The sequence below is a fragment of the Adiantum capillus-veneris genome, chromosome 12 (assembly GCF_014529385.1).
Source record: "Adiantum capillus-veneris isolate H3 chromosome 12, ASM1452938v2, whole genome shotgun sequence".
NCBI classification, from domain to species: domain Eukaryota; kingdom Viridiplantae; phylum Streptophyta; class Polypodiopsida; order Polypodiales; family Pteridaceae; genus Adiantum; species Adiantum capillus-veneris.
The window spans coordinates 119,110,773-119,133,282 of NC_140942.1; the positions used below are offsets into that span (position 1 = coordinate 119,110,773).

At 41.3% G+C, this 22,510-nt stretch overlaps 1 long non-coding RNA gene across 1 annotated transcript; it reads left to right on the top strand.

The window, feature by feature from the left end:
* The first annotated feature begins 7,886 nt into the window (after positions 1–7,886).
* LOC147446411 (uncharacterized) lies at positions 7,887–8,488 on the top strand. The gene is made up of 3 exons (XR_015189940.1): positions 7,887–8,020; positions 8,114–8,215; positions 8,317–8,488. It is a non-coding gene; the product is annotated as an uncharacterized LOC147446411 (long non-coding RNA).
* The last annotated feature ends 14,022 nt before the right edge of the window (positions 8,489–22,510 follow it).

Genomic DNA, 22,510 nt, shown 5'->3' on the forward strand with positions numbered 1-22,510 from the left:
TAATTTGAAAAACGAGAGCTCTATGCAGAGAAGGATGATTGGCAGAGGCAGAGAGAGAGAGAGAGAGAGAGAGAGAGAGAGAGAGAGAGGGAGACAGGTGGGGTGTAGCAAGGGAAAAGGCAGATGTGACACCTCTGGAGAATTTTAAGGTGAAAACGATGAGGTTGCACTAGCTGTTAGTGCTGCACGCTGTGGTGCACTACTCTTTTTACCGTGGCAGAGGGAGCGGCCAAAGGCAAGGTGGCACGCAAAGCAGGCTGAAAGCAGGTGTTCCCTTTGCCCATTAAACAGGCCGTTACAGCCCCAAAACGTGACAAAACTTTCGTGTGTGTACTTACCCTTTCCTTGATGCTGGTACGAGAGTAGGTTCAAGGTGAGCTTAGTGTGGATCTCTCTCTCTCTCTCACACACACACATCCTGGGTCCCACAATACCTACCACTCCCCTTTTAACCACCACTTCTGTACTAAACAAAAATCTAGTGATTTGATCTAGTGTCTATCTCAACCTTTCTCAAATGATTTTGAACTTTGGCGTTAGGTTGGGTTCACATCAGCCCGGCGGAAATGTTTTAGTTTAGCTTGGACCAATGAAAAATTGTCATGTGGCTTGCCCCGTTCACATAGGGCGGTGGAAGTAACAAAAAGTTCCTCCACGTCATGGAATAAGGGGGCCTCTTCTCTTCCACCAACCCAAACTAACCTTCCCCCCCCCCCCCCCCCCCCCCCGGAAGAACGCCTCTTCCACCCTGACAGTAGTCCCTCGAGCCAATTATTGCGCTTCATGCAGGCTGCTCGCTCCCTCTCTACCACCGCTCTGTGTGAATCGTTGGAGGGTGGAACCTATACATGCTTACATCTTCTGCCCGGAAGCTGCAGAAAAGTTTGCTTTCTACCACCGCGCGGTATGAACCCACCCTTAGTGGTGATTTGGCAGGTCGGCAGGTCACCTCACTACAAGAGGCTATTCATATTAGCGACGCTCACACAACGACGCTCAAAAAAAAATTTCCCGGCGTCGCTATGAGCGTCGCAAATTTACAAAGAAATTTGCGACGCTCATAGCGACGCCGGCTGGGCTAAAAAAATAACCGAGCGCGCCCAAAAACTCAGATCTCAGATCTGAGTTTTTCGGCGCCCTCAAGCAAGGAGCAGGTAACGCTCTCCCTCACTCTCTCTCTCTCTCTCTCTCTCTCTCTCTCTCTTTTTCTTCTCCACACACACACACACGAGGAGAGGAAGGAGAGCCAGGTATGCTCCTTCCCTCTCCTCATTCTCATGTTCCCTTCCCCTCTTCCTCTCTCCCTCTCTCTCTCTCTCACACACACACATACACACACACACACACACACACACACATAGTGTTTTTGAGAGAGAGAGAGAGAGAGAGAGTACAAACAAAAACAAAAACGCATACACACATACATAAACAAAGAATGCACACACACATTGAGAGAGAAAAAGAGAGAGAGAGCATGCATAAACAAAAAACGCACGCATTGAGAGAGGAAAAGAGAGAGAGAACATGCATAAACAAAAAACGCACACATTGAGAGAGGAAAAGAGAGAGAAAACATGCATACGATCCAAAAAAACGCACACACATTGAGAGAGAAAGAGAGAGAAACTAATTTAACGTCGTAGGAAACTAATTAAAATTAAAAGACCTAAAGATCTAGCCGACGAGGAGTTGAACTCAAGACCTATTATTCAAGAGGGAAATGGCATAATCAATCTATCATACTTGGCATGGGTGATAGAAAGGTTATACCATTTATCTCTTTTTATTGGCACACACATCCACACACGCGCACACACATAAGAAGAAGAGAGTTATAACGTCGTAGGAAACTATCTTAAAAGACGTTAAAGATTAGGTTATATGTAGACTTACATTAAATTAGATTTAGGTTTATTTTTAACTAGATTTACGTTTATTTACGCTAGATTTAGATTTACGTTATATTAGATTAGATTTAGGTCTCCATAGACTGCGATGCCTGCATGAAGCAGGTGAAGAAAGCCCTCAATGGAATATAGGGTATTGCTGCCTTCACTCATGGTGGGCTCCGTCGATCCAAAAGTACTGGTGAAATGTCTTCAGAAGATAGGGAAGAAGGTGGATCTTCAGGGCGGCAAGAGTCACTACATCCCCGACACAATGACCATCTAGACAACCTCTAGTCATTCAACAGCAACTTCAAAGTTAGTAACAAGAGCAAGAACGGTCTAAAGGGCCAATTGTTGTCGTCAGATGTGGATGGAGATGAGGCAGCGTCACCGCCGGAAGTTAACTCTCACATCTTTAGTGATGAGAATGCCAACTCTTGCCGAGTTATGTGAAAAATTATGTGTTAAATCAGTTTTAAGGTTCTTATAATCCCTGTTAGTTTAGTTCTTTGTTTTTAATATAACATAATTTACGTTAGATTTAGATTTATGTTATATTAGATTAGACTTAGGTTTATTTAGGTTTACCCACACACACACACACACACACACACACACACAAGAAGAAGAGAGTTTTAACGTCGTAGGAAACTATCCCAAAAGATGTTGAAGATTAGGTTAGATGTAGACTTACGTTAAATTAGATTTAGGTTTATTTTTAGTTAGATTTACGTTTATTTAGATTTACGCTTATTTACGTTAGATCGAGTCCACGCAAGAATTACTTACGGTTTAGGGTTTAGAGTTAGACGAACAGTGAAAAGATCTACTGTGAAAAGATGTTAAGATGCTGTGAAGTGCTACAGCTAGAGAAGAGGCAAAGGGGTTTTGTCCACTACATGCAGTATCATGTAGACGTGGGTGTGTAGATTTCTTGTACCCACAAATATAGGTATTGACCAATAAAGACGAGATTATAACCCGGTGGTTCTGATCTCCGTGCACCTCTAGACCGAGGTGTGCGGGGATTGGACATGACTAGAGAATGTGAGGTAAAGAGAGAGAGAGAGAGAGAGAGAGAGAGAGAGAGAGAGAGATAAGATGAAGAATGCCAATAGAATATTAAATTTGTTGTCCAGGTTATAAGTTTTTTATCCTCATTATGAGTAGCGACGAGGATGTGGGACCGTCCAACCGAAACACTTATCTCTCAACGAGGGTCTTATGTCCTTGTAATCAATGCAAGCATGCTGTGCGACGGACAAGACGTGTTTCTTTGCAGCACGTTCGCGAATTTGGCGAGTTCGATCCATCTATTATAGATCGAGTTGTTGCCAATTATAACTCGTCGGACTCTGACGCTGGCCAACAAGCAGCAATCTTGCAACCCAATAGACGTGTTCGCAGGCGCTTTGGTCAAGCAGCATATGTGAGGCCACAAGATGTAGCCTCTGACAGCTCGGGGGATGATCATGCAGAGCACATTCCCAACGAGGCAATGTTTGAGCCCGAGATTGATGAAATGATCGAGACGATCATGGATTCAGAAAGGCTTATCTATGATGATATGAAAAGTGAAGCCGATACGCCATTGTATAATGGAGCACGTATGGCTAGATTGAAAGCACTCCTGGTTCTTCTCAACATGCAGGCAAAGTTTGGATGGAGCGACACTAGCGTCACAGTGCTTTTCAGGTGATCTATTACAATTAGTTTACTTTAATAAAACTCTAAATGTATAATGATCTGATAGATTTTTACACGACTGTATCATATTTTTATGTTGTGTAGATTGCTGAAAGAGCACATACTACCAGCTGACAATGTGATGCCAGATTCCCGAGATGAAGCAAGAAAGATTTTGCCAAACTTGGGGATGGATTACAATTCTATCCACGCTTGTCCTAATGACTGCATTCTTTTCAGAGGGGAATACATAGACATGGAGAAGTGTCCGAAATGTGATTCCGAAAGATATCGAGTAGATCTCCACGGGACAAAAATTCCACAAAAGGTTTTGCGACATTTCCCTCTGCTTCCTCGCATCAAGCATTTCTTTGAATGTAAGTCCATGGCCGCCCTAGCATCATGGCATGAGGAGAATAAATCTTCGGATGGTGTGCTACGAATTCCTGCAGATTGCGTAGCGTGGAAACATATAGATGGAACATGGTCGGATTTTGCCAGGGAAGCTCGAAATTTGCGCTTAGGCCTGGCTATGGATGGCGTAAATCCATTTGGTCAAAGATCAACATCTTACAGTGTATGGCCCGTTGTCATCGTCAACTACAACATTCCCCCGTGGTTGACTACGAAGAAGGGGCACCTATGGCTAAGCTTGATTGTGCCAGGGCGATATAAAGTGGGGAATATGGATGTGTATTTTCGTCCACTATTGGAAGAGCTACAACAATTGTGGATTGGCATAGAGGTGGTGGATATGAGCCGACACACAGGACGACGGAATGCTTTGATCAGAGGCATTCTAATGTGGACCATGCATGACTATCCCGGGCTAACAGAATGCTCAGGTGATCTATTGACACTCCTCACTCAGACACTGTAAATCTTGTTTTTTCCCATAGTTGATCTATTATCATGTGTATACATGCAGGGCTTCAAACAAGCGGATACAGAGCATGTGTCACATGTGGACCTAGACTGAATGCACGTAGGGCACCCTCAGTGAAGAAGCAAATCTACGAAGGTCATCAAGCGTATCTTCCAGAGAATCATGTGTTACGCGACGGCTTTTTGGGAAGAGAGCCACCAAGGATGTCTGCACAAGCATGGTTAGAGCAGAAGGAGATGTGCGATGACGGATTGCCTCCAGGGATGAAGAGACTATCTCTATGGTACGAGTTACCATACTAGCCCCGACTCATGATTAATCACTTGCTCGATCCAATGCACATATTCAAGAATGTGGGTAATCTACTATGGGACCATCTGATCGGCAAGAAAGATACTTTGGGAGCCAGAGTTGACCTTAGAAATGTGGATCGTATGGAGCAATATTGGCCGCAAACAGCGTCTGATGGATCGATAAAACTCCCTAAAGCACCATGGATTTTCACAGGAGCCCAAGAATGCAAAGTAAAAGAGACCATTCGATCTTTGCGGACCCCCACTGGCGTAATGCACTCGCTCCGAACGTGTTTTACTAAAGAAGGAAAGCTTACCGGTTTGAAGTCACACGATTGGCATAAAATGTGTCAGGTACGTTCATAGTGGACTTTAATATCATTGCATAAAATGTGGACTTTAATATCATTGCTGCACATACTTTACAGTTTATTTTACCGGTTGCCATTGAGGGATGTTTGTCTCTCGACATCCGTAACACAATCTACAAACTTGCAAAGCTGGTGCAATGGATCTCACAAAAGGAGATCAACGTAGACTCCATACCATTCGCCAAACTAAATGCTGCGGAGCTTGTGTGCATGTTTGAGAAACATTTTCCTACTACAATGCTACCATTCAGGTGCATCTTCTTGTTCACATAGTTGATGAGGTGGAAATAGCTGGCACAGTTCATTCCAGATGGATGTTCTTCTTAGAGCGTTTCATGAAAACGCTTAAGGGATATGTGCATCAAAAGGCATGTCCGGAGGGTAGCATGGCAGAAGGTTGGTTGGTATCAGAGTCCCTAGTGTACATTGGAGAGTGGCTAGACGGATTTGATAAATCCCGGGACACGCTATGGCGAACCATAGATGATGAGCGCATATCTGGGATTGTCATGTGCAATCTCGGTGTTGAGAAGAAGATGACGGAAGATCTAGAGGCTAAAATCAACCGATTTTGCATGCTTCACAATCCAGTGATGCAAAAGTGGATTTCACAATATGAGGATGCAAAGCAAGAGCGACAAAGGGCACGAATCGAGTGGAGACGGGGAAGACGACCACCGATGCACTATCCAGCGGTTCTGGAGAGCCTACCAACCTTCATGAGCTTAAGATGGTTGCACAACCAATTGAAAAGCGCACAACAATGCGGTGACGAAGTGACTGAAGAAGAGTGGGAGTACTCTCGGGGTTGTGCGACCAAGGTAAGTTTGCAATGTACGACTAGCAAGTGACTTTATTTATAAACGTTTGAACGGCCACTCATAATCTTTGTTCGTTGTAGTATAAGTCATACAAAGCAGCATCGTGTAAAGGTCGACATTTTAGGGTGGAACGAATCGACAAAAAGCGTTTTACTCAAGATTGTGGAATCATGGCAAAATTTGAACAGTCTAGTCGACGACGTTCTTCTGATGCAGATCCTGTGGTGGCGGAACTCACTTACTTCGGCACGCTGCAAGAGATTTTGAGGATCGATTACAGAGGATTTTTTGTCGACTTGTTCGACGTGCAATGGTTCAAGATAATCATGGAGGGTCGCAACGCTACTGTGCGTAGAGGAGAGTCTGGTTTTCTTGAGGTGGATTCTACTAAGAAATGGACTGACCTAAGAGACACTTTCGTACTACCCGAGCATTGTGAACAAGTAAGTATGTAAATAGTTAACATCCCCCTTTTACAAGTTATGTGCTTGAAAGCTCTCATGTAAGTTATGTGGCTCTGGCAGGTAATATTTCATCCTACAAAGTCTACATCAAACTGGTGGTACGTCATAGAGGTAGCCCCTCGTAGTGCAAGGACGTATGAAGGCTACCATGTGCCAATCACAACGACATCAATGGAGGAGATCAGAGAAGATGCTCAATCAGAAGCCGCTGCGGTGGTGCCAGACGAGCATCAAGATGCTACTACTCTATATGGGGTGCATGCAGAGGAGCTACAAAATGAAACAGAGGATATGTGTTTAAACGGAGAGCTCTATATAGATATAGGAAGTTATGCTGAGTTATGCGAGGATGAGAGAGAGATCTCTTAAAGCCACAAATATTGTATTTGAACAATTTTGCTCCGTGTTGTAAAAGCTCTGGCTCTCTAAGTACCTTCCATGGTGTATAACGCTCTTTTCTACTCGCGCTCACATCTTTTGATTGAAAATTTTGAGTTTTCGATTTGCCTCTTCTATCACTCAATTCATTGCGTCATTGTATTTATATGCGTCATTACGTCATTGTATTTAATGGTCTTTGCGTCATTGTCTACTCTATTCATTCAATATTAAGTTTAAATATTCGTGTGTTTAATGCAGGTATGGATGATGAGGAGTTTCTTTCTTCTTTGTCACCGCAGCAGAGACAGTGGTACGTGGAGCGTCATCGCTCTGGCGCATCATCGCGCGTTCCTACTCCATCCGCATTTCCCTCTCTTTCGGAGCATTCGGCGCGCTCCGAAGCTTCGGCGTCGACGAGACGAGATTCACACTCGTCTAGACACCGGCGCTCTAGTGGTGGCGGTGGTGGTTGTTGTGGGGATTCTGCCACCGATGCCTCCACACCGCCTCGTGTTCGACGAGGCTCTTTACCCTCCCCTTCTTTGCCCGCCCCCACACCAGCCACAGCATCGCCATCTACACCAGGTTTTGCACGGCTGACTGTTCCTAGAAGCTACACACCTCTACCTACTCCGCCAGGAGCCACCCCACTCGACACTCCTCGCTTCGGGGCCCAGACGCCGGTGGAGACACCTGACGTCCGTACCCCCATCGACACGCCGCTAGAGACCCCTGTCGGGACACCCAGGTTCACGCGTCACCGGCCAGAGGGCTTGCCTTACTCCGTCGACATCAGCGGCGGCATCATCATGGATGATGACGGCAAGAAGGTGATCTCGCGCATGCGTGGTCTTTGCTCTCAGCTGTTTAGACACTACATACTAAACAAATGGAGTGAAGTACCAAGTGATTTAAAAAACAGAGTCATCAGCATACTTCATGATGAGTTTCCCGTTCCAACACGGGATCAGCGCTTCAATGAAGACCTGATGAAGATTCGAATGCGCGAATACTGCAAACACAAGCGTTCCGAAGTGCAAAAAGCAATCAAGAATGGGTGGAACAGGCCAGATTGGCTGGCCAAAGAAGATTGGAAGAATGCGAAGAAAGCAGCGCGCGAGAATCCCGACAAGTGGAAGCAACAAAAGGATGCAGCCAGAGCGCGAGTAGAGGCAGGGAGCTCGCACCACTTGGGGAGCGGTGGATGGGCATCATTTGAGGCCGATTTTGTAAGTGTTTTCACATTGCTCTTTATGTTCGATAGTTTAGGGTTTATGAGTTTTTTAATTCTAACATAATGAAATCTTTGTATGTTTTGACAGTGGTCGATGATAGGACGTGATCCCACACCGTACGAGCGCGAGTACGCAGGCAGGAAGGGCTTAAACGCCCTGATGGACATTTTCAGTTCTCGCGGCGGCATGGTTAGTATTAGGGTTTACTCTTTTTTATTTTTTGTATTGTTTTATAAATGTCGTTATATGTTTATACTTACTGAAAGCTGTCTTATTGTCTTTTTTTGCAGAATCCGACAGATACGCCGCTTGGACGCGATGAGACGTCTGACTAGACGACGTCAGTTTAGCCGTAGCTAGATAGCATTAGTTTAGGGTTTCTCATAGCTTATGTATCATGAGATGGATTTTATACGTCTTTTTGAACCATGTATATTATTACATTTGTCACCGCAGTTCCTTTTGCCAATCAATTTTTTATGCCTATGATGTTGTACAATTGTCATTATTACATTTGCCAATCAATTCATTTTGCCTATGATGTGTACAATTGTCAATTTTGCAAACAATGCGTCTTGTGGGTGACTATTTTGGGTCTATTATCTACCCTTGCACTTTTTTTAAAAAGTGAATCAAGTACAATATGTTTGATGGGTGGCAGGGCATTCAATGCTCTGCCACCAAAAAAAAATTCTCTCGGGCGTCGCTATAAGCGTCGCTATTTATGGCTCTGTAGCGTTGCTATGAGCGTCGCTATAGTCTTCTGTGTAAACGTCACTATAATCGTCGCTATGAGCGTCGCTATGAACGTCGCTATATAGCGACGCTTATAGCGACGCATATAGCGACGCTCTCGTAGCGACGGTTTTAGCGACGCCGGGGGTTATAAAAACCCAGTGTATTTCCGTCGCTAACAGCGTCACAAGAGCACACAACCTCTTGTAGTGCCTTCAACTCTCACCACTTTGCAAGTTTTGGCTCCTATGCTCCACTCCGTTCCGCACTATTCCTCTATGAGCCTCAATTTTGTCGCCCTTAGAGTGTACAATAAAACTATCACATTAATCAACAATTGTAGATCAATTCTATATCTTTACTTGGCAAGCCTAATGTGTCCTTGTGCTTTCGCGAGTCCACATGCAGCCGCTTGCATATTATAAGCCATTGCCCTTGACCTCGATCGAATAGTCTCAACTTATGATGCATATTTTCAGTTTATCGACTTTGACTCGATCATGCGACGTAATCAGTGTATGCATGCGCTACAACTTGTGCATGCTTTTGTCTATACAAGGCCATCACACTACACAAGACGCATAAGAAAATTGCAACAACTCAACGGCTCAAGTATACGTGTCTATAGATGCAAAAGGAACAATTGGAATCATCTCCTTCGAAGGGCAAAAGAACAACACCCGAGCCTACTGTAGCAAAGAAAAAAAGAAAGAGTTCTCTGCCAGCCTCTTATACCTGACAACCCTAAGGTTCAACACCTTGAGAAAAAGTCTCTCTCTCTCTCTCTCTCTCTCTCTCTCTCTCTCTCTCTCTCTCTCTCCCCCCCCCCAAACACAGTCACCTATGCTCGCACTTGAATGCAACGTGCCTTTCACAAGACCATCTTATGTGTGACAGAATTCACTATGGCATTGCTAAACCCGGGCCATTAGAGAAACATGTTGTGCTTGTCAATGCTTTGGTTTTGTTTATTATGCACGCAAGTGTGGAGCCCTTACAAAAGTACATAAAGTTCTTGGCAAGCTTCTTGTTGAGATATAGTCTGTTGGGAACGTGTTGATTGCAAGATATGTCCAACATGGTTGTGGCAAGGAAGCTTTGGGCTATTGTTTACAAGATATTCCCGGCAACCAAGCTCTGAGTTGTGGAGAAACAAGCTATGTTTGGCAATGCGGTGGTCGATACGTATGTCCAATGTGGTGCCCTTATGAAAGCACATAAATATGGACTTACACAAGACCTTCTTATGGGTGACAGAAGTGATGATGACATTGCTAGATAGGGACTGTTAGTGAAACAATTTGTATTTGGCAATGCCCAGTTCAAAATGTTGATTGCAGAATATGCCCAACATGGCTCACGAATGTTGGAGAATCATGCTATGCTCGAGATTGCTTTGGTCAATACATATGTCAAATGTGATGATCTTACGAAAGCACATAAAGTTCTTGATGAGATTTTTGTTTAAAATGTTGGTTGTAAGATATGCCCAGCATGGCTGTGACAAGGAATCTTTGGTTTGTTTTAACGAAATGCAAAGGGAATGCCTATCACCAAATGCAATCACCTATGGTTGCACCTTGAAGGCATGTGGCCTTATGGAAGACTTTCTTATCGGCGAGAGAATTTACGATGAGATTAGAGGTTGTTGTAGTGGAATGAGCTAGCCACTTCTGGTAGCTATTCCAAGTTGGAGATTTAGAGTTAATTAGATCAAATCAGACAGATAGACTTTCAAGTTGGAGAGCTAGAGTTAGTTAGGTCAAATTAGGTAGATAGAGTTGTAATGGAAATGGCCTATGAACTTAAAGAGAATAGCGGAATTAAGAGAATTAGAGTGAGCAACTTTGAGAGCATAGATGGTGAACTTAATTGGTAGTAGCAACTTAATCATAACACTTAATTAACTAGGCATGAGCAATACTTTTGCGAGAGAGAGAGAGAGAGAGAGAGAGAGAGAGAGAGAGAGAGAGAGAGAGAGAGAGTTTCGAGAATATGACAACAGTTGAGGACCGGATTTATGTGGAGCCGGTCCCCCCTCCAAAAGGCATTTGTATTATAGATTCTCTCATTAAGAGAGACTTGGTACAATACAATCTTTGTGTTCCTTGAGACCTCTTAGGCAGTATGAAGGTGGAAGCTTCATATACCAAGCTTTTGCATAATATCAATAATCAATCTTAGCTTGAAAACAATCAAGAACTTGTGAACATCATTAGTCTTTGTGTTCCCTAAATCATTTGAGTGCATGAAGATGTATACTTTTATGCATCAACTTGTGCCTAAAGCAACAATTAATCTACCTTGCAATACAATTAAACTACTTGCATTAAGTAACTAATCTACTTGCAATAAACCATTAGCATTCTTGCAATAAGCATAACATGCACTTTGTGGAAAGAATTAACTATCCCAAGCCTCAGTCCCAAGACCTCAAACACCTTTGACGGTGGAGAGAGCTAGCAAGGAATGAGGGTAGGGAAGAGGAAGAAGAAGTATTCCATAGGAGAAAGAAATAATTCCTCACTTATCATCACTCTTCTTGCTTAGCATACATAATAGAGTAGTAATGAAGATGGAAAGCTTAAGCATTGAAGCATAGCTCTTGGTTGGATTTGCATTCCATAGCCAAGAGTGTTGGTGTAGGCTCTCAACTTCTTAAGGAGCTTGGAGAAGGAGATGGAGCTCTTGCACCTTGCATAGCACACCATGAGAGTCTTTGTGAGTGTGTGAGAGTGTGTATATCTTGCAAGCAACCTCCCTCCTTGCTAGGTCGACCCCCTCTTCTAGCTCATCATTGAAGCTCATTGGCTCATGCCAAGCCTAGCCAATCACAAGCTTGGGCCATTTCTAGCAATAGGTGTAGTCTTGGGACAAGTGTCCCCCTTTCCCCTTAGAGAGAGAGGACTTGATAAATGCAAAAACAATTAGATAATTGTTGTCAATTATCATTTGACCCCTTTTAATCCTAGCCAATAGGGTTCAAGCACCTCATGGAGGTAACTTGGGTAGGGGCTTGCCATGTGTCCCTACTGCCTCTTTAAGCTTGGAATTTCCTTAAGAGTGTGTGTGTGTGTGTGTTCTCTCTCTAACCCCTAAGAAAATGGCTCGCCCCCCTCTTTGTAGGGATCTTTTTGACCTTTGGTGCTCAAGCACCTTAGTCATCAAGCATGACTAAGCACTTGGACTAGGGGTGTTCCTACAAGCATCTCAGGCAAGCATGTCAAAGCACCTCAAGCACCTTAATCATGCAGCAGGTCAAGCACCTCAAACACCTTAATCATGAAATAGGTCAAGTACCTCAAGCACCTTAATCAAGCACCTCAAGCACGACAAGCACTTCAAGCAGGACAAGCACCTTGAGCTTGGGCCGGGTTCCCACCTCAAGCTCATACTTAGCTTGACTATGGCCTTGACTATGGTCCTAGATCTAAGGACTTTTAACACACATTATTGGATGTCTTCAATGAAGCTAACCCTAAGGTCTTATGCTCCATTGGTTAGCCTTGCTCTTTGATAGACCATCTCTCATTTGGGCTCCTTTACCATTGGCCCCGTGTTGAGATAGATCTATAAGCACATGTCTATATCTTAACCCTTGTTCCCGTTTATTCTCCCACATTAAGTGATCAGTTTATTATGAGAATCATTTGGGTTGGTTAGATATTAGTTTTTATGACATTACCTCTCTCTTGAAATAATAGTCGTCCTCGACTATGAGGTAGATATGGTAAAGTCTCACCCATTAGTCCATTGGTCTTAGAGGGTAGAGGATCCATTTTTACCCTACGACATCATTCCAGATTGGATGACTAATTCACTTGGTGCTTGAGAGACATTGTCTGTCGCAAGCATGTCTGCTCTTTTTAGTCCATATTATACTTCCAAAGTAGAGTGACAAGTTCTACTTGGTGTTTGGGAGACGTAGTCACCACAAACATGATCCTAAGTATGCATACTTCTTAAAATTTGTGCACGAAACATAAAAAGAGAGTCTTATAAGACAAAACATGGATCATTTAAAATGCATTTATTTTACATTTGCTTACTCTTTTGTGTCATTGTAAGCATCATTAACAAGGTTCATATTATCCTTAAGCTATGTTCTTTGCATGCATTTAGCATCTTTGAAAGGATAATTCTTAACTTAAAATAAGATACTGTCAGTAGTCTTACCATTTCTTAATACCTTGTATTCCTGTCAAAGGATGAACTTGGGTTGCAGCTCGTTTGCTTCATCCTCGATCTCTAATGGGTCTACATTTATAGCCTCTATTGGTGGCTCTCCTTAATAAGGCTTGAATAGGCTCTCATGATAAATGATATATATGAGCCAATAGTTGGGAAACTTTAATTGTTTAATAAGACCCAAATAAAGATTTCTTTTTCTTTAAAGGATAAGACTCTTTTATGCCTAATGGAAGTAGCCTCTTTTGCCTAGCTAATAGATGGATATGTTTAATCTTCTAAAAAGATTCGTTTTGATCTCGGCTATACTCCTTTTCAATGAAGATCTTCCCAGGTACCTTAAGCTACAAGGGACGTTTGGATCTTCCGTCTTTAGCCTCGAAAGGTACTTTCCCCTTAGAGGTATGTTCATGTTATTAGAGACATACTGTTGTTAGGGTAAGTACTTCTCCCATTTTGAGCATTGATCTACTTAAATTTGAATCACGGGCTTTTAGTAGATCAAGGATCATTAGTTTTGTGATTTTCCTTGGCCATCCGTTGGAATAGTAGGCCAACATAAGAGGGTTACTCTAGTTATGATAGAGACTCTATCGGAAATTAGTGGTCATGGTAGGATTTCTATCCGCCACAATTAGATGTTGGCAAGCCATGGTCCTTCTATCATACTTCATCTTTTGGTATACCATACATTTTGAAACATACTCTTGTATGTTCTTGTTTCTTGGTAAGCGAATACAAGTATGCTTTTATTCTTAAAAGAATAAATTCAAATTCCTCTTTGCCCCGCATATGGGAGGAGCATGGGAAGTGAGGAAGATATAGCCTATTGAGGTATGGAAGATAACCATCCTCTAACGTGAGTGGTTCTTTTTCTTCCATTTGTAAAGGCTATTATTATATACCTAAAGCCTGGGTTAGAAGCATATTTAACTATCATAAAACATAGTTCATTGTAAGTTGCTATTGATACCCTATCTACCCTTGGCCATCGGGAAAGTGCATCGGCTACATGTTTGTGCTTGCCAGCAATGTGAGCAATGTAAAATTTAAATTGCAAAAAGAAAGTTGCCCACCTCATTTGATTGTCGAAAGAGCTTGGTTTGTATCATGGATGGAGTGTGCAATAAGTACTTCCATGTGTCAACGGCATGTAAAACAGCTCGTAGTTCCTTTTGTATATGTCCACTATTCGCTCATTGGATTTGAGTCTTTGAATCTTGTATTCTATGGTGTTCCCTTCTTGAAGAAAATTTTTGCTCGAAGGCATGCATCGAGGCATTACATTGGGCCTACTATAAGCATGAATTTTTCCTATGAAGCATCTCTAGTATGCACTCATACCTTTAGAGCTTCACAACTCATGTAGACTCCTTGGATTAGGCCATCTTTTTATTACCTCTACCTTTTGTGGATTCATACAAATACCACCTTTAGAGATAATGTGACCTAATTATTGAATCTCTTGAAAAATTCACTTTTCTTTTGGTAAGAAGAAAGCCTTATCTCTCTCGAAACTTACCAGTTCATGCTATTGCCTTTTGAACTCCTCTTGTGGATCTTATAACTTGCTCAATAAGGAGGCTTATTAGGCAGTGAGCTTCGTGGTAAAAGCTCCATTGCATGGTCATTGTCCCCTCATTGTGGAGATAGCTCACAGGGGTATCATCAATAAAAACATTTTGGAATCTATTTAAGAATGTAGAAAATTCTAATTCCTCTTGATTCCCGTCTTTCTTTTTTTTTTTTTTGTTATTGGTTGAAATATTGAATTCATTTACAAACTTTCTAACAAAAATCATGTATATGAATATATAGATTTTCATTAACTTGCAAAAAGCATGCATATTTACATGGGATAGGATGCTACCCGACTCATAAACATGTATGTACATATCTCCTAGATTAGGAAAAACAAAAGCCTTTTGCTATGAGCATCCTCTTTTGGAGTTTTCAGGATAGAAACTCAAGGTGGCTTGTTGCATGCATTTCTTTGGGGGCAAGCACGATGGACATGCCCTTGTTGTCGACACTTGTAGCATTTGTTATCCTTACGATAACACTCTAGCTCTATTGGAGAGAGTCTATTCTTACCTTTGTAGATGCCTTTCTCCTTAGCTTTGTTATCGGTGTTGCTAGAGTTGCATTTGGAGAAAATTTGAACATTATTCCTTCCTCTAGGCTCATTTTGATCCTTCACTTCCACGGGCTTAGAGTTTCTCTTAACCCCTTGTTGGAAATTGATTTGAGAGGCGACCATAGTATGGTGTATGCCCGCCAATATGGTATTAGGCCTTTGTGAGTTAATATACTCGGCCATCTAGTAAAAAAGACTCGCCCAAAATTGTTGCTTTTGCTCCTCAAAGCCTATCTTTTTGTAGACACTGGCTTTGAGAAGTAAATCCCAAAACTTATCTACATACTTCTGGATAGACTCGTAGGGAGAGAGTTTCAAGCTTTGCCATTCTGTGAGGACATTGTCTTTAGTGTTGCTTGCCAGAAATTGTTTCATGATGGAGGCTCTTAAAGCCTCCCATGTCCTTGGAGCTTTCCTTTGGGCTCATAGGCTAGCCCACCATTGACGAGTGGAGCTCTGAAAATGCATAGATACCTGACGCAGTTTAGAGGACTCCATGAAGTCCTCATCACCAAAGGCCAAATCAAACTGTTGGATAAAGGCGAAGATCTTGTCCGTAGCACCAAAGGTTCCATCATAGGTAAGAAAAGTGGTGTCCTTTCCTCCCTCCTTGAACTTCTTCAGCTTCTTGGACCTTCTCCATACCGGATAGGGCTTGCGATGGCCTTTCCTTTTGGGCTCTTTGAGAGAAGAGCCGCTACCTTCATTGGAATATGAGGAAGATGATAAAGATGGAGAAGAGGGTGACCTCTTTCTCTCCTTTTCCTTCTTTTGGTACCTCTCTTCCTTTTCGTGATAAAACAAGGAGGAGGACTTTCCAGCAATCTTTCTCTCTTGAGGGGAGTTGGAGATCATTGAGGCTGCCATCTTCTTGGAGCCACATCTTCAGAAGTATTGGGAGACTCACTTCTTTCTCCTTCTCTTGGGGAAGGCTCTATAGTAGAGACTTCACCTTTCTTCTTGGATGGAGGTAAGCCCGCTAGTAATCGTTTAAGCGCTTCATATGGGTTCTCCTCTTCTCTCACCGTAGAGAGCCCTCTCTTGGAAATCTCTTGAAGAGACTTCTCACGTGCTCTCTCTTTTGGGGGAGTTTGGAGAATCCCATAACTATGAAGTTGTTGGAAAACTTCACCTTGTAGGACTGGGTTTCCCATAGCTTGTTGCAGCTTAGAAACAAGACTCTTGATAAACATGGGAGCTTCATCATTAGCACCTCCATGTGCAAAATCAAAGTTATCAATGCTCGTTCTACTCTCTTGATTATTGTCAGCCTTGAAACAAAATTTATGTATATAGTTAGTGTATGATTTGGCAATTCAAAACCTTAGTTGCCACTCCTCTTAGCCTTTGAAAATCGGCTCTTAAGTATCTACACCCATGGCTCAAAGTGGTTAATTATAGAGAGTAGAGGAGTAGGTCTAACATAGCAGAGTTGCCAAGGGTTAGCTCCTTTCGGACTTCTTATGGCTCAATAATGGTAAAGCCGTAGGCAAGTCTAAAAAGACTCCATTATTAAGTCCAAAGCTCCCGAGGTGTGCACCATATCCCACATAGTGGGCTCAACAAAACCGATAATAGATCCCAGTTCTACTTAACCTAATATAATTAACAACATCAACCATTTATAGGCTACTTAGGACCTCTCTTCTTAAGCAAGAAAAGAGAAACCAAATGCTCTCATACCAATGTAATGGAAATGGCCTATGAACTTAGAGAATAGCGGAATTAAAAGAATTAGAGTGAGCAACTTTGAGAGCATAGATGGTGAACTTAATTGGTAGTAGCAACTTAATCATAACACTTAATTAACTAGGCATGAGCAATACTTTTGAGAGAGAGAGAGAGAGAGAGAGAGAGAGAGAGAGAGAGAGAGAGAGAGAGAGTTTAGAGAATATGACAACAATTGAGGACCGGATTTATGTGGAGCCGGTCCCCCCTCCAAAAGGCATTTGTATTATAGATTCTCTCATTAACACTAGGTTGGTAATGGGACACTTTTATGTCCTGGGACACTTTTATGTCCTGTTAAGTGACCATTTTCCTTGAATTATTTCAAGAGTTTCAAAATGGATTTTGAGGTGCTATCTATCTAGAAATTTGTCTCATGAGCTGAAAAAAACTCGAAATTTTTTGGGAATATCAATTCCATCTTTAACCTTGTCCTTGCACAACATTTCACAACCTAAACTGTGTAAAAAAACGGGCCCTGTTTTTACCTTTTTTCAACTTTTTGCAACCACTCTAGAATTCATGTTTGTGAGGTCTATAATGCTATAGAAATGTCTTTAGTAGTCCTCAACATGTCCTGATGCTTCTAGGGAGAAATAAATATTAAAGTTGTAAGTTATGAGCAAATTACAAAAATTGTCAAATCCTATTTTTTAGCCAATTTTAGCTCTTCTATGATTTTTTTGGTGGATTTCATGATATCCAAATGCATTTTTGATTTTCTATGTCGCATATTGTAACATAAAGCTAATATTCCTTGAGTTTTGGGGCACCTAATACCCTATTTTGCATAGTACACGACGATGGTTGATTTTTTCAATTATAGAAGAAAACGAAACATTCTAGTATATCAAGTATAGCTTTTTCAATATTGTTAGTTTCTTGTGACAACTACATGCATTTTGTAGGAAGTAACCATATCTAGTCATAAGGATCAAATTTGGCTAGATATTGAATAGTTTCTATGGGATTCTACAACTCATAATGTTGAACCCAGTTTTTTCATGTTTGCTGTATTTAGCACTTCATCTTTGTCCCCAAGATTCCCCTTGGTAAGAGATGTATTATTCTTTTGACATGCTCCATGGATCCTTATGAACATAAAGGACAATAGGGAACTAAGAAAACATGCATATATTATTTGTATTGAGTGTGGCTATAGAAACTTTGATGATAGGTTTGCAGAATGGTAAAAATTCAACTTTTTTGTACCTATTTATTTTGGCAAAACAAAAAATAGTGAGTGACAAGCAATCATATGTTCTGATCACCAACCCATTGAAGTTAACTAGGGAATTTATATTAAGTCCTACAAAAATCCCTAATCTTATTTTTATGCAACAAAACGTAAGAAATGACTGTTTTGATGAAAATGAACTGGTCCATCAACTTTGGAGTCTTGGTGTGACCAAAAGATGAGAAATTTTACAAGTTTCTTATTTTTTCCATGTGTAGTAGGCCTTGAACTATAACCTCATGAAAGGATTTTACAAAATGAGTGGATCTACTATGGTTTTGGAGGTTTTTTTCAAAACCCTGAAAGGACACTTTTATGTCCTGTCAGGTTACCAACCTAGTGTTAAGAGAGACTTGGTACAATACAATCTTTGTGTTCATTGAGACCACTTTGGCAGTATGAAGGTGGAAGCTTCATATACCAAGCTTTTGCATAATATTAATAATCAATCTTAGCTTGAAAACAATCAAGAACTTGTGAACATCATTAGTCTTTGTGTTCCCTAAATCATTTGAGTGCATGAAGATGTATACTTTTATGCATCAACTTGTGCCTAAAGCAACAATTAATCTACCTTGCAATACAATTATTCTACTTGCATTAAGTAACTAATCTACTTGCAATAAACCATTAGCCTTCTTGCAATAAGCATAACATGCACTTTGTGGAAATCATTAACTATCCCAAGCCTCAGTCCCAAGACCTCAAACACCTTTGAAGGTGGAGAGAGCTAGCAAGGAATGAGGGTAGGGAAGAGGAAGAAGAAGTATTCCATAGGAGAAAGAAATAATTCCTCACTTATCATCACTCTTCTTGCTTAGCATACATAATAGAGTAGTAATGAAGATGGAGAAGATGGAAAGCTTAAGCATTGAAGCATAGCTCTTGGTTGGATTTGCATTCCATAGCCAAGAGTGTTGGTGTAGGCTCTCAACTTCTCAAGGAGCTTGGAGAAGGAGATGGAGCTCTTGCACCTTGCATAGCACACCATGAGAGTCTTTGTGAGTGTGTGAGAGTGTGTATATCTTGCAAGAAACCCCCCTCCTTGCTAGGTCGACCCCCTCTTCTAGCTCATCATTGAAGCTCATTGGCTCATGCCAAGCCTAGCCAATCACAAGCTTGGGCCATTTCTAGCAATAGGTGTAGTCTTGGGACAAGTGTCCCCCTTTCCCCTTAGAGAGAGAGGACTTGATAAATGCAAAAACAATTAGATAATTGTTGTCAATTATCATTTGACCCCTTTTAATCCTAGCCAATAGGGTTCAAGCACCTCATGGAGGTAACTTGGGTAGGGGCTTGCCATGTGTCCCTACTGCCTCTTTAAGCTTGGAATTTCCTTAAGAGTGTGTGTGTGTGTGTTATCTCTCTAACCCCTAAGAAAAGGGCTCGCCCCCCTCTTTGTAGGGATCTTGTTTACCTTTGGTGCTCAAGCACCTTAGTCATCAAGCATGACTAAGCACTTGGACTAGGGGTGTTCGCACAAGCATCTCAAGCAAGCATGTCAAAGCACATCAAGAGCCTTAATCATGTAGCAGGTCAAGCACCTCAAACACCTTAATCATGCAATAGGTCAAGTACCTCAAGCACCTCAAGCACGACAAGCACTTCATGCAGGACAAGCACCTCGAGGTTGGGCCGGCGGGTTCCCACCTCAAGCTCAGACCTAGCTTGACTATGGTCCTAGATCTAAGGACTTTTAACACACATTATTGGAGGTCTTCAATGAAGCTAACCCTAAGGTCTTATGCTCCATTGGTTATCCTTGCTCTTTGATAGACCATCTCTCATTTGGCCTCCTTTACCATTGGCCCCGTGTTGAGATAGATCTATAAGCACATGTCTATATCTTAACCCTTGTTCCTGTTTATTCTCCCACATTAAGTGATCAATTTAATATGAGAAAATCATTTGGGTTGGTTAGATATTAGTTTTTATGAGAGAGTTCAGATTAAGAGTTCAGATAGCACATGATCAGACAAAGACTGAACTGGAAACAAAAGACGAGAGACTAAAACTAGAATTGAGATATATTCAGTGATACTGAAAAAGTGTACAAATGAAGTAATGGCCCTCTTTATACGTACCTGATTGGGCCCTATTTATATGTCCACTATGCAATTTTTATGCACATTTACGACGGTAACGTCATCCACCAGTAACTACCAGGAAGGAAGTGGTCTTGAACTGATATCCTCAAGGAAGTGGTCTACATCCACCCACTTTCCTTGCAACCCAGATTGATCTTTTACAGTAGATCTTAGAATTCACTGAAACTACAATTGTGTAACACCTTGGTTCTTGGGCTTTCCATACATGATCTATGGGGAGTTAGTGTTTGCTCTTATTTGGGGCCTTCTTTTTCGTGGGCTTTGTAATCACCTCAGATGGAACTTGAGTTGAGCTAGAGCTTGACCCGTTCCTTGAGTTTCGATGGAAAAATTATTCTTTTGAATGAGCCAATAAAATTCTTCCTCCAGCTGCACCCCATTAGGGCCAAAAACGACTCAAAAATGGCTGTGTAAAGAATTGGTTACCTTACTAATTAGCAGAGCCGTTTATGGTCAAAACCGCTCCAAATTTGTCCGTTTTGGTCATTTAAAGAATGTCTATGCAATCTAAAGCGTATCTAGGTACATATCTCTAAATATTAAAAAAGATAACGTTTTCTTCACATTCCTTTGCGGCTCACCTTGAAATTAGTTCTCATTTACTTCACTTGGTGGCAAATAGTTGTTTCCACTTTTGAATCACTCAATCTCTCTTTTTTCTCTCACCTTTCGCGAGCTTTATCTCTTCTTCTTTGATGCACCTTGTTCTGCTACTACAATATTTCCATTATACTTTTTGTGTGCTCATTACTTACAATGAGTAATACATCTTCCATTAGTGATAACCGCAAGTTTCACTTGAACATTAAGCTAAGACAAGAATATGCTACTATGTGGAGTGTTTGCCAAAGACCAGTTACAACTGCAAATGAAGCACAACACCTTCTCAACGAGGGAAAGAAACACATTGATATATGGACAGATGGGAGCTTGTATCCACCGGATCCTAGCACTGGAAGGTATCCATCTTTTCACACCCCTCATGATTTGATGAGATTTGTTGGTGATGGGGTTGATGGCTTACTAGGATATAGTTCTAGGCTATCTCATTTGCACATTGATCATACACATTACATTCAATATCTCAAAACTGCTTTGTCTTCAAATGCAACAAGAATTTTAGAACTTGAAAACCAAATAGCATCTCTAAAAGAAGAAAATCATCAGCTTCAAAATTTAAAAGAAACTCCAATAGGATTAAGAGCACGAGTAAAACGAATGAGAGATGTAGTAAACTTAACAGAAGGTTCCGGACAAAGAAAAAAAGGATTAAAGATTACTAGAATGTGACTAGTCTTTTAGGATTTGATATGTCCAATGTTCAAGAAAGGGTGATATTTTTGAATGAGGTAATGAACAAAAGTGATATTTTGAAACTTTTGAAACTTCCTGAAAATCAAACTCAGAAGAAATTGGTATTTCAAAATTTACTGAAAGATATGGGTTTATTGGTCCAACCTTCTCAAATGCAAGAAGTTTGTGACATAGTGGGGGTGAGTAGAAGGGGTTACAGGGCCATCTCTAAAACCTGGTTTCAGGTTTTAAAGTATTACAAGATTAAAGCTTTTGGGTTGCCTAGGCCTCACAATGTTGGGAAAGTTAGGACTCTGTTAAACGAAGAAATACCCGGACATTTTGGAGAGTACTATCATATAGAAGGAACGATGCCATATGAAAAACATAAAAAAAATCTTCTTTTGAGTATAATGTTTTTAATAACATTTGGATGAGTATAAAAAAAGTTCAATCTGCTGTGGCGAGATACTATAACATGCAAGAAGTAGATTGTGAAGGAAAACTTATATAAATGTTATGAAATTGGATGAAGCTCAAATTCAGAAATGTCAAAAAATGGAAAGAGTATGCATATCCCTAATGAATAGAGCATTGGACTATAGCCAGGGTAAGCTTGATTCCCCATACCACAAAACTCAATTAGAAATGGAGCTTTGGTGGATCGCAACTGCTCAAATACTAGTAGAAAATCACGATACTTTGAAATGGCTCTTTTTGTAGACCGATATCCTTTCTGCTATACAGGACCAAAATGTAGGTGAAAAACTTTGTGTAGATGGCATGGGTGACTTTATTGTAGAATGGCACTTGAGTGCCGACCTAAAAGCATTGAAGTGCATGTTTGGTGTATGTGGAGGTGCCAATACCAAGTATCCATGTCTATATTGCATGGCAAGCACTCGAACAAAAGGATGGCTTTACTACAAGACGTCGCGTAGAAATCGGCGCAGGTCCCGACGAAATAAAGTTACTCTTTGAACTAAAAAGTGTTGAAATAACCCTCAGAAGAGACGTCGGTATCATAGCGTCGGTATGACCATCGGTATAGCTTATGT